General features: G+C 39.1%; 1 protein-coding gene across 1 annotated transcript in view; it reads right to left on the reverse strand.

Annotated features, from left to right (window-relative positions):
- Positions 1–257: 257 nt before the first annotated feature.
- The window catches only part of LOC149209249 (uncharacterized), a 53,566-nt gene continuing 40,810 nt past the window's right edge, over positions 258–13,013 (reverse strand). Inside the window, exon 2 of the mRNA XM_089396329.1 lies at positions 258–387. The gene's annotated coding sequence lies outside the window, so the exon portion shown is untranslated. The remainder of the gene's footprint in view (positions 388–13,013) is intronic.

Consider the following 13,013-nt stretch of genomic DNA (forward strand, 5'->3'; position numbering starts at 1 on the left):
ATTCTAAATTAAAATCAATTAATCTTTTATATTTATTAATTAAAATCAATTCATCTAAATCTTAAATCTACCAAACATCTGGTTCTTCATTTAAATCCTAAATCTAAATCTATCTATCACTTTCTCGCAATTATAAATTAAAATCAACTAATCTTTTATATTTGTTAATTAAAATTAATTCACCTTAAATCTTAAATCTACCGAACATCAACCTTAACCATAAATTTAACCTTAAATCTTAAGTCCTTTTAAATACATATCAAAATACATAACTTGGTATTTATGAAATAATACATAACATGCATATATGTTTTGAGTCAATTGCATCAAAATGTTTGCACTAGGCTTATTATCAAACAACATATTTAAGTGAAATAAAATTCTAACCTGCAGTATTATACTAATATCTGAAATTCTAGCCTGACTTCACAAGGCCTAAAATCAAGAGTCACCAAGCAGTGTCAGGCCACCATCTCTCCTTGGCCTTCTAGCCTTACTTCACAAGGCCTAAAGTCAAGATTCCCCAAGCGGAGTGAGGCACGATTTCTCCTTGACCTTCGCCAGCAGCACTCTTGTCCATGCAACCCACCCTTCCCATGACATCCTTTTGTCCCAAGTTGTACCCCACTCTAACATTAGCCTCAGTGTTGTCTCTGCTTCCTTCTCTGCTTCATCATACCTCCCTTGGGAATTGTATATCTGAGCAAGAAGAACATGGGGGTCTCCTATGAACGGACTTTTGCAAGAAGGGCTTCAACTTTCTAATTGTTCTTCTCCCCGACGGGCATACAAATAGCTTCCCAATACAAATCTATGGCAGTCACCTCATCTGATGGATTTAGAATAGCCCTGTAGTGATCAAACATAAGGGGGATCACAAGCTCTATTTCTTCAAAACCCCTCTTCTTATTCTTCACTTCTCCATTCTTTATTTTCCCTTCTACCCTCTGGAACAGTTTCTCCTCCCTTAAAATCAAAGTATAGAGAGCCCCCATTCGAGAAATGGAATTCATCCAAAGCCTAGGCTTGATTTCCCCAGTCCACAGAGTAGTCCATGCATCCCCTTTGTATTCTACAATTCCATTGATGTTCTCAAATAGGGAGTCCTGAAAACTGAACATCTGATCAACAAAATCCGCCAAACATCTGGTTTTTCTATTAAGAAAGATAATTTTCCTTCCTTATATCTTCCTCCAAGTTGTTTGACCCATCAAATTTAATTTTGTCATTGTAAAATAATGGTAAACCACATAAAAACATTTGTATTTTAACCTTCTCATCTTTAGTAAAACAAACATACAGTTCAAGGAATTTACTTTCATAATCCTCCATGGTCATGCTCCCAAGCTTGATTTTAAATAAATATTGCATCTTTCTATTATAGTAATGTTTAGAAAAATATATTTTCTAAAAGTACCTCTTGAATTGATTCTATGATATTCTCTTATCATCTAAGTGCTTGATTTTGTTGGATTTGGTCCCACCACATTGATGTCTTTCCATGCAAATGAAAAAATGTAAATCAATCCAACAAGTTGAATGAGTAGTTGTATAGTTGGAGATACTTCCTCATCCAAAACAACTAAGATTCTATTTCTTCACTCTTCTTATGATCACAGTCAAATGTTAGAGGCTAAATATTCCTAAGATTTCCTATAAATTCATCCAATTTAGGTCTCCCCCCTTAAATATGATTAGGGATATGCTTGGGCTATTTTTAGAATATAAAGAAACATAATCCATCTTGGTTGAATTTTTTAGTGAGTGTTGTTGATGTCTAACAACACTATTAGAATGCCTTGAACTTTTGGCATCCTCTCTCTTGACTTGAGGGTTGTGTTCCTCTTCATGCCTTGAATCACATCCCTTGTCTATTTTCATCTACAAACAACCTAAGATTTCCAAAATTTGAGTATTAATGCAATGTTTCTCCTCTTGGGCCTTGCTCAAACTTTTATTATCAACCTTATAGTTGAGCACCTCCATCTCGAGACTCTTCGTGGTATCCACCAACTCTCTATTATTTGATATGGACTTTCCATGCCCAATTGATTATATTTTAGCATTACATATGTTGACATTCATTCCTCTTCCTTCCTCTTCATGGCTATAGCACCCTTGAGCATCTTCCATGCTCCTAATCCTTATTTTCAATCACTCTTATTGGCCACAAGACACCTCATTTCAATTCCCTAAAAAAATTTATATCTCAACTTAGAATTATGGATTGATACATGGCTTCTCCTTAATAACTCTATTGACTTCTCATTTTCCAATATGAGATTTAGGTTGAAAGTTATGGTCTATTTTGCCATTTTCCTCCTATACTACTATAACATGTTGTGAATTTGTTGAGAATATATATGCCCATATTTCAAATCTAACTCCATGGTTGCATTATATTATCTAAGAGATTTATATTGACTACTTCTATGTCCCAACCTGAGTTCTAGTACAGGAGTTATATCTTGTAGAAGTATATTGGTGCCTCAGTTTCCGAGTCACTATTTTAGGCATAACTCTCTCATAATAACTCCATTTAGAAAATGTGATATCTCATTGGAAGTGAGATCTTTCATTTTATTTGGATGGGATTGTATGTTTTCACACACATGGGATCCTAGTTTTTCATCATCTAAAATATTTTTTAGGCCCTTAAAAATGTCCTCTAGGTTTGACCTAAAAAAACATCATAAAAATATGAAAAAGTATTGAGCTTTTTGGCTATTGTAGGAAATTGAATTGGTTTAAATCATCTACAGCTAATAATAGGTATGTGGACATTGTATCTATGCATTATGGCCTTGTGAAATGGTAAGTAGAGTATATATACCCCTTAGTTGCATTTGGACATAAACCTAGCATGCATGCTTTTCCTTAGGCATTTGGCACATATGCAACAAATTTAATGCCCACTTTCTCTCTCTTTTGGCCCCACCTAGGTTTCGTGGTGACTTGGAAACTTCCTAATATTCAATAAGATGTGAGGGTCCCACCTCATGGTCCACCAATCCACCTAGCTCCCTCTCACTATCTATAATGACATGTGGGGTCCATTCCCTACCTTTATCCCCGGGATCACAACTTGCATGATCATGGGATCTAACAATTGAGACTTGGTATAGATAAATGGTCCAAAATCTCTATTGCGCAGAGAGCTGATTAAAACATAACCATATCACTTACCTTTCATAGATTTTATCACTACGATCAACTTGATTCAACAATGGACTTACATATCACGTTTATATGTGCCCACCTCTTAATGAGGTATGTGATCTCCTATAGATCCATTAGAAAAGTGTGATAATGACCTAATGGTTTGGATTGGATTGGACCTAGATATGTGCACCCAATATCACATTACCCCACATCTGATTAATCTAATGATGGTGGATATTCCTTCAATATAATGGCTTATATTGATTTCAAGCTTGGATGTGCCTAATCAATAACACAAACCCTCCATTCCAAATTCTCCCTATACTGATGCATGCCAACTAGACATGTTAAATTTAGTTTCCACTTAGCATTGCTACCTCATTTCTAATGTCATTAGTGCAAAATTCAAAAAAATTATCTATTTTTTTAATTATGTTAATAAAGCCCATTTTTTCCAAAATTTTCATCTGCATGAAATGTGTAACTCCACTATACCATTTAACCCACTTCCTCACTAAATCTTGACTTGCACTTATCACTTTTCTTCTTACACCTATTCATTCATTATTTTGAGAAACTTTTCTCCGCTCAATTTCCCCAACATTGGGGATTTCACCTCAATTTGAAACCTTCCTTTCATGTTCAATTCCACACCTTTGCAATTTGTCCCTAATAGCACCAATCTATAGCTATAGATTTTTGAAATATATGTTTCTGAAAACTCACTTACTAATTGGATTGGATCATATCTCATATGTTTTCAATTTTTTTTCCCATTTCCTTTCCTTGAGGAGATTTGTTGAATCTATAGCATGTTACCTACAACTTTTTGTTTGAAGGAAATTTATAGCCCATACATCCTAAGTTCTCTAACCTTCACTATGATGCCATTTTTTAATGCCATTAGCCGTCCATTAGGATGCATTACTACCTCCAATAAATATTGTTTTCAAATTCTTCTTTTAATTATGGTTGATATACTTATGATATCATGAATAACCATGTCGTCTTGGTCCTTTTTAGTAACTAGAATGTTAATATATATGTTTTTCCTGTGCGCCCATGACACTATAACATGATATTAAATAACATAATTCTCATGCATATAACACATGTGAATTAGAAAATTATGCAATCATTATATAAACATAGAGAAAATATATAAAACAAAATACCATAATAACACTTCTTGTAGAAATGGAACCAATTGGTTGCAGACCTCAAATGTTCCACATATCCATAGACCACACTACTCTAATACTCTAAGTAGTGGGTCAACCCCAAGTTGGGGCCTTTTGACTCCACCAAAGCAAAAGTTTTCCTAAATCCAGCTAAGGTCCATAATAGTACCAATAAGCTAATATACCAACTTATCAAACAATCACTACAATTCTCTCCAGGGATCTATCCTACCATAATCCAATCCAAAGAGAAGTGCACACAAAAATCCACATAAGATCAATAAGGTAACATAGAAACATAAGTCTCCAAATATCCCTAGAGAAAATCCCATACTCATTGTTGAGAAATGGCAACAAGAAATTCCAGTTTAGTTTTTCCTTGAATTAAACTGAGAATTAAAATCAAATTCTATTCTCATAGCAACTTGTAAATAGTTAATTAAGTTTAATTAATTTAATTAGCTTAGAAACTTCGAGTTCGAATTCTTTATGTAGTCATGTATATGTTCTCCCGAAATTTTAGGGGTCCAAGATGAGTTTATTTGAGTTGTAATTAGATTAATTCAATTTACAGATTTATGCTCAGTTAAATTAGTTCTAACTGTTTGTGGAACTAATAGAGTACTAACAGTCAGTTGGTGCACTGGTGCATCCACAAGTGTTACTCTAGTTAACTGAAGATTCCCTGATGAGAAAATCATGGATGTTAGTTAAAAGAAAGGACCAGTTGAGACTAGAGTGCAAGGACAATGTACTATCATTTGTGATTTATTGAGTTGTAAATATCATGCATGCAATCAGAGAAGGACCTATGTTTGGATTGCACAGTTTTGGAAGCATGAATTCCCTTTAAATATAGGCTATTCATCCTAGGAATTGTGCAAGGAAATAGGGGCTTGGCAGGAAGTCGAAATTGGCTAAGTGTTGGCTAATAAGGGGCTTGTGAGGTAGAGAGTTGAGCATACTTGTGCGGAATTGTTCTTATGATAACAAGCTTTGTATCTTCACTCATATTTCTGATTTAATGTAATATAGATAGGTGGGGTTTTGAGTTGTGGATTTCCCCAGGAAAACTTATTGTGTTATGTGCCATTGATTTGTATTCTTCTTGTTCATATTGTTTTCATCAATCTATTAGCTTCCGCTGGTTGAAAGTAGAAGTAGATTCTTGTCATGCGCTTTAGTAAATTGCATGGGCTTGTGAATCTACGGGAAATTCTACATGGTATCAAAGTTGAATTCAATATACTAGAGGACATTTAGAAGTTCTGAGTTTTGGGTACAGATGCAATTCGAATTTGCAATACATACTTCAGATGGCATTCCACAATTTGTGGCTCGAGTATGTCTTAGAAGGCAGCTCGAATTATATAGCCTGGAGGGATAGAATGGGGGTTGTGTTGGAGGATAATGGCTTGAAGGAATTCATTGATCAAGACATTCCTAAGCCAGCAGCATCAGATGCATAGAATCTGGTCGAATGGAAGAAGTGTGTGGCAAAGGCGAGGCGGATAATCCTTGAGGGAGTTCAAGACCACATTGTCTTGAGTCTCCATGGAAAGGAAACTTTCTATGTTATGTGGAAAGCATTGACGAACTTGTATCAGAACAACAATGACCAAAGGAAATTGGCACTGAAGGACAAACTTTGAAAAATAAAAATGAAGGCGATACTATTCCAAAATACCTGACCAAGTTCACTCAATGTCGCGATGAACTTGGAAGTGTTGGAATCACGGTTGTCGAGGATGATATGGTGATTCTTGCTCTTCTAGGACTCCCAAAGGGTTGGCATATTTATCAGGACCCTTTCAATGGTCGGGAGAAGCTGTCAAATTGGGAATAACTATGGAGGAACACCAAGGATGGCTCTTCATCAAAGACTGATGATGAAGAGAATTATGCATTAGATATTAATGCAGAGAAGGGGAAGGGAAAGTGTTCCATTCCAAATTAGATTCTTTCCATGGAGGTAAGAAGAAAGACATGACAAAAGTGAAATACTTTCATTGTCATGAGCTGGGCCATTTTGCTACAAATTTCCCACTCAAAGAAGTCCAAGAAAGTCCTCAAGAGGAGCGGTGGGTGAGGCTTTCCCCTCTCAATTTGAATTGGACTTTTCCCTCATTACATGCATGGTGTCATCAATGATGGGAAGTGTATGGTACTTAGACAATGGAGCTTCATTCCACATGACTGGTTAACAAGATTTATCCAGTGACTTGGAGGAGAAAGATCTTCATAAGCATATTGAGATGGGTGACGATGGGAAGTATAGTGGTCCTGGATTGGGCATGGTTACTTTTCAAAGGGAGCATGGGGCTCCACTCACCTTGAATAATGTTATGTATGTGCCTACACTGAAGAAGAACTTGGTATCCATTTCCATGCTTGACGATAGAGGATATGATGTGATCTTCTCGAAAGGAAAGGCATTCCTTCGACTCATAGCCACGGGTCAAGTAAAGGAGATAGGGATTTAGTTGAAGAATCTCTATAAGCTAGAGGTAGAGGATGGTGTTGCCTTGAGCATATATGGTGCAGAGATGAGATGTTGGCGAGTTGTGGCACACGTAATTGGGTCACTCACATCATCGAGCTTTGAAGATCATGCCACAAATCTCAACCGGTTCACCCAAAGGTACGCTAGAGCATGTTGATACATGGAACGGGTGTACTTTAGCTAAATACACCAAGTCTTCCTTTCACGACAAAGACAATCGAGCAGAGGCTATTCTAGAATGAGTCCATTCATATGCGTGTGGACCATTTTCAATAGCATCCACAGACAAACACAGGTAGTATGTTATATTTTTTGATGACTTTTCTCATAAATGTTGGATATTTTTCATGTAGAAGAAGGATTAAACTTTCACAAAGTTTTGTGAATTTAAAGCATTGGTTGAGAAAGAGTTGGGAAAGAAGGTGAAAGCTCTATGGAGTGATAACAATGGTGAGTATGTCTCAAACAATTTTAAGAACTTCTATGTAGTGGAAGAGATTAAATGGGAGTTGATGGCACCCTATAACCCTCAGTAGAATGGGGTGGCCAAGAGGAAGAACAGAAGCATAGTAGGGGCAGTGAGGGTGATGTTTCATGATCAAGTCCTACCACTACACTTGTTGGCTAAGGCATGCAACACAACAGTTTATGTTCAGAACCATAGTGCACATCGAATTCTTGGGATAAAGGCACCAAAGGAGGCTTATTTCAATAAGAGGCCAGATTTTGGTCACTTCAGGATTTTTGGGTCATCGGTATATTTCCATGTGACCAAAGATGCATGGAAGAGGCTTGAGCTGACAACAGAGTTGGGGGTATTTTTGGAGTACACTGATACACCTCACAACTATCGGGTATAATTGCCAACCAGTAGGATGACAATGGTTTGGATGAATGTCAGAGTCGATCAGGAGAAGGCCATGCTAGTTTCCCTTGAGAGGGAGCTTCAGCTACATGCAGTTGAGGAGCCTCAGACTGATGTGGAGCAGCCCCATGTAGAGGATATGAGAGTGGAGGCATCCACTCAGGCAGAGTCTTCTAGAGATGGGAGAAAATGCACCAGAGAGGCATATAGATTGTTGTCGGATATTAGAGAGAATGTGGGAGCACCCACATTGCAGCGCAGACAGAGGAGGTCACCTAACAGGTACACTAGATACATGACTCTTATGAGAGGATGTGTTGTGATAGAGCCATCTTCTTTTGAGGAAGCAATGTAGCAGCCAGTTTGGGTTTATGTCATGGGGGAGGAGTATGACTTCATAGTTCGTAAGAGTGTTTGGGATGTGGTCTCGAGTGTTATCGGGAAATCTAGTGTCCACTCAAAGCTGCTAGTCCCACTAAGAGTGGTAGCTATCTTAGAAACAAACAAACTAAAACTACTTTTGCTTTCCTTTATGAGAAGTAGATAAGAGGGGAACAAAGGACACCAACCTCAGTCTTGCGCTTGGTTCCTTGCTTGGTTCCTCTCCCTTCTGACAGATCCTTGCCGCTTTTCCTTTGTCTACCCAACTTAAAAGAGCACCTATGGAATCAAAGCAGCATAATACTATTGAAGAATATAGATCTACAATCATAAACAATGTAGGATCAGATATATATTGACCACACAAATGCATATATCATCAAACATACAAGAATGTGGAGGAAAACTTGAATAGCTTTATTAATATCAAGAGTAGCAAAGAGAGGATTACAACCAATTGTTCTAACCCCGTGTCATCCTCCCAGCATTACAGCCCTTCTTCACCTCATGAAAAGCTTAGATCACCCAACACTATGATATTCCACCAAGAAACCAACAACACTTCCTTACAAGATACAAAATTCTAGCCTCTGGATCTCTGTGATGAGGGATCCATATATAGATGATTGCAGGGGGGTGAGTCAGCTTCTTGGATTTTGATTAGTGTCCTCTCTCTGATATTTCTTGTTGCCACTTGGAGATTGATGATCTCTTACTCATCCCTGGGCGAATTCAGAGAGGCAAGTGTCACAGGAGAAGATTCCATGATGATCCACCTTGCAAACTGTCTCTGCCATTTGTCTACTCTCGCCCATCGCACCCTACAGAAGGGCTTTCCAGTATGCATCACACCCTTTACATTGAGCAGGTGAGATGCATCGCACCCTCTGCACTGGGCAGCCTGTATGGTCCAGCTTTGACCATTTCTGAGCAGTTTTCTGTGGAGAACTTCTAGGAGATGATGTAATCAACTGACCTTGTTCCTTTAGGGTGTGAAGCAACACTTTTAGGGACTTAGGAGCCCTTGGTTTATGGACATGTATGATTGGGGTTGTAGTGCCAAAAAATGTCTATAACAGTTGCCCCTAAATCATGAGGTCATTAATCTTTTGATGTCGGGTGAAATGCTTTATCATGAGGATCCGAAGTTTTTTCGAGCTGGAAGGCGACCTGTAATAAGATACAATACAATACAATATCTTCATAATATTTTTCATGATCTAGCTGAGGCGGGCATTCCCATGCTCAGCTTTATAAATTCATTTTCATGTACATAAGACATAAAACCATCTGCATGGCAGACTAATGATTCTGATAGAGCCATCATCCTTTGATTCAGATGATCATCTGTGCAGCAATGATGTACATTTGATGTCTTTATTTTCCTGAATATATCACAGCCCGGATGGATGAAACTAGATCCGAGGTCTTCAAACTCGTCCAATCTTCACTCGGAATACAAGTTGATCCATGTGAAAGATGTTCTGGAGTCGAACATGGAAAGACATCGCCTGATTACCAACCAATGACGTAAGCTGTTAACAAGCACGAGAGGAATCACCGATAATGATGATGACCCTCAAGGTACTACAGTACAATTCGCGTGGTGTGAAAAAGGGACTTGGTGTCGAACACCGTGCAAAATCTTTCAGTCGAAGGCCATTGATGTAAACCTGTCACCGGAAGTGAGAAACTTGCCATTGAGGCATGCAAGCTTCAAATTACTAAAAGGGTTGTTCCTAAGTCAACTTCTTGGATAATGAGCTGATGTTGACAAGAAGTGACCCGTCGTAGGAGGGCCTTAATGAATCCCACATCTACGACACGGAATGGAGTAAATGATTTTGGAGGTGAAAATGATCTGATGATACAGGGTTTAGGGTGGCGGTCATCAAAGAATGGAGTGTGAATGTATTGCAGCGGATGAGACATAGGTGAATTCTCTGAGCGACTTCTCTTGAACATACTGGCGACACTGACATGGAATGGTAGCATTAACCCCAAATATGGATGGTGCGATGGACCAATGGTGATATGACCGGTGAATGGAATAACCCAACCTGACTCAGACGTGGAGTGAAAGTGTCATGTTCAAGAGCGACTTGCTACCAATAAAGTTTCTTCAAGTTTTCTTCCCAATTTTCGATAATTGGGAAGAAAATTGGGAAGAAAATCTAGAGGAGGGATAGCACTCCCGGTAGCTTTAACGAGCTGGAGAGGCCAACTGCTTGGCAATCTTTTCATATTTTACGAGTCAAATGAAAAGAGCTTAAAGGAGACTCGTCTTTCGAGGAACAAGTGATATTTTCAGGTAGCTGCTAATTCCAAGTAAGGCTTGGAATTTTCCAATCATGGCAGTGTCACAAGGATGGCTAACAAGATCACTCTTTGCAGTTGTTCCTCAAAAGGGGTAAACAATCAAATGGAGGTGAATGATCGGTTAAAATAGATTGGAGGTGATGATGAGAACACGACCAAGGCTCAAAAGCTGATGATAATGCATTAACAATGGTCATTTACCGGAAATTGGTTCATTTTTTAATGAGCTTAAACTCTGGGGGAAACATTTTCTCATTGCTTAGGTTTAATTTTTAACGAGCTTGAACTTCACATAAAAACTGCTCGTGATAATGGTCATTGATTATTTGATTTCACCGTTAACCACTTCATTCCTTCAACGATTGTACTGCCTATTCAATTGTTTCATCAAACTGATTAGAAATGAACAATACATGCTTGAAAAATGAATTAAAAACTAATACTTTACTCGAATTACGTGAAAAGTAATTTAAAAGTGGTTTTTACCCCTCATTTTACCATTTCATTTGAACTTTGGTTTATTGGAGCTCTGGAGGTGCCTTTCCCCCTTGATTTTCACTAGCTGATTCCGAGAGATTTTGTGGACGATTCTTGGTGCTGTCTGGACCAGGTAGGAGCTAAACCTGAGCTCTTCAGTTGCATTCCTTCCTTTTTGAATTCTGAGCATGTTTCCCTGTTTTTCTGAGCCCCTGGGGTTTGAAAAATTCGCCCTGGCTCCATCGCACCCTTCCTATATCGAAAGGTGCGATGCATACTGGCCTGGCCATTGGCCAGTCAGTATGCATCCCACCCAATACACTACTGGGGTGCGATGGGCGTGAGAAGGGAAACTTTTGCACTGTTTTCTCATGGAATTTTTGCCTGTTTTTTGCCAAATCAGGACCCTGACTCTTCTCTTGCTTGTTTTGCAGAGATTCATCAGAGAAAAATGGTTGTTACATGGTGAGAACGTGAGCATGAAGAAGAGGACATGGTTGCTTTACATGATCCGGGTACGGTAACTGCACTGCGGAACTGTGGCCTGCTCAAGTTTTTCTGCATCTCTAGCATGAGGCAACAAATCAACTTGTTGCAATATTTTCTCAATGCATGGGATCCTACCAACCAGGTGTTTCAGATCAGAGGCAAATCCATCCCCTTGACTATCGTGGACATCTATTTTTTGACCGGTTTATCGAGGCGTGGTGCCCCTCTTTCATTATGACGTTTCGCCCGTGGGGGCGAATCCGTGAGAGATTATATTCGCCAGTATTGCAAAGAGGGATCTCAGCCGAGTAGGGACGGTAAGATCAACATCCGAGATGTCACTGACCGGTCCTTGAGGACCATTCTGTTCACTTTTGCTAGACTGGCTGGTAGTGCGGCTCTTCACGTGGCTAATAGGTCTTATATGCAGTACGCCTTGGAATTCCTTGAACCAAAGGTGTTCAACTAGTGTGACGCAGTACTCCCTGTGATGAAAGAACAACTGACCAAGGTAAAAAGTGGAAAATCCAAGAATTTCGGCTATGGTTCTATTTTGACCGCTTTCGCCTTGGAAAAGATCCCACTGATGCAGCCGCAGTACATTTCACTTAGTTTACCTCCACCGACTGAGCCATGGATGCAGAGATGGGTCGACCTCATGGCTCGACATGCTGGTCAATCCCAGGTTTCCTTCTCTGATACCTTCTTCGAGTGGTTCAATCGTCAGGAGATGGTTTTTTCCAAGTGTCCATATGCTGGTATGGATTTCCGGGGTGACCCGAATTTGGTGCTGCCGGCTGGTGAGTAGTGGGGTGCTATCGGTAAATTCTCTGACCATATCTCTGTTTATCATTTTTTATAATGTTCTCATGCTTTCTTCTATCAAGACTAATCAAAACTCATGTGCTCATGCAGATATTGGACCAGTTCAGCCAGCAGTACGTCTGAGAGCACCAGTTGTTGTTCCAGTAGGAGAGGCTGTGGGGAGGGCTATCCTTCGTGACCTTGATGTGGTCGAGACTCTTTCAGCATTGCAGGATTAGGTCGAGGGTCTCACTCTTGGTATTCCGGATGTGAGGACCGACGAGCTGCCTCTGAGGTTGCAACGACATACTACTAGCATGTTGAGTCGATGGACTAGGCTTTTACGCATGATTGCACAGGCGGTGACTTGTTATCACCAGCATCATTAGACTAGGGTGGCCCCTAGCATTTTGAGTTTTGGGTCATTTGACCGATTTTGTCTTGGTTACAAAACAATATGTATAAACCATAAACAGTTATATATATATTTTTGATTTTCGGAGCTTTATTTTGGTTAAGGTATGTGATCTTGATGCAAATATTGATGAAATGCTTCTTTTATAAATGTTGAAAATGTCTATCTAACACATAATTTTCCAATGAGTCCGTTAATGTGTTTAAGTTTCTAGAAATATGCTAATATCGAATAGAATCAAACTGCCTTTCCAAAATCTTGACCCTTAGGAACATGCGATAGATAGCTGGATTCCGTACGGAGTAGACACTGGTGAGCTGTAGGATGATGAGTTGTGAGTCTAGCCTGACGGTGAGTCTGTGTATGCCACGTATGATGGCATCAGAAAGGAGTTCTATCAACGCGTTGTATTCAGCA

Source organism: Pinus tabuliformis, chromosome 1_2 (genome assembly GCF_031772625.1).
Source record: "Pinus tabuliformis cultivar Carrire ecotype Pingquan chromosome 1_2, CPIR1, whole genome shotgun sequence".
NCBI classification, from domain to species: Eukaryota; Viridiplantae; Streptophyta; class Pinopsida; order Pinales; family Pinaceae; genus Pinus; species Pinus tabuliformis.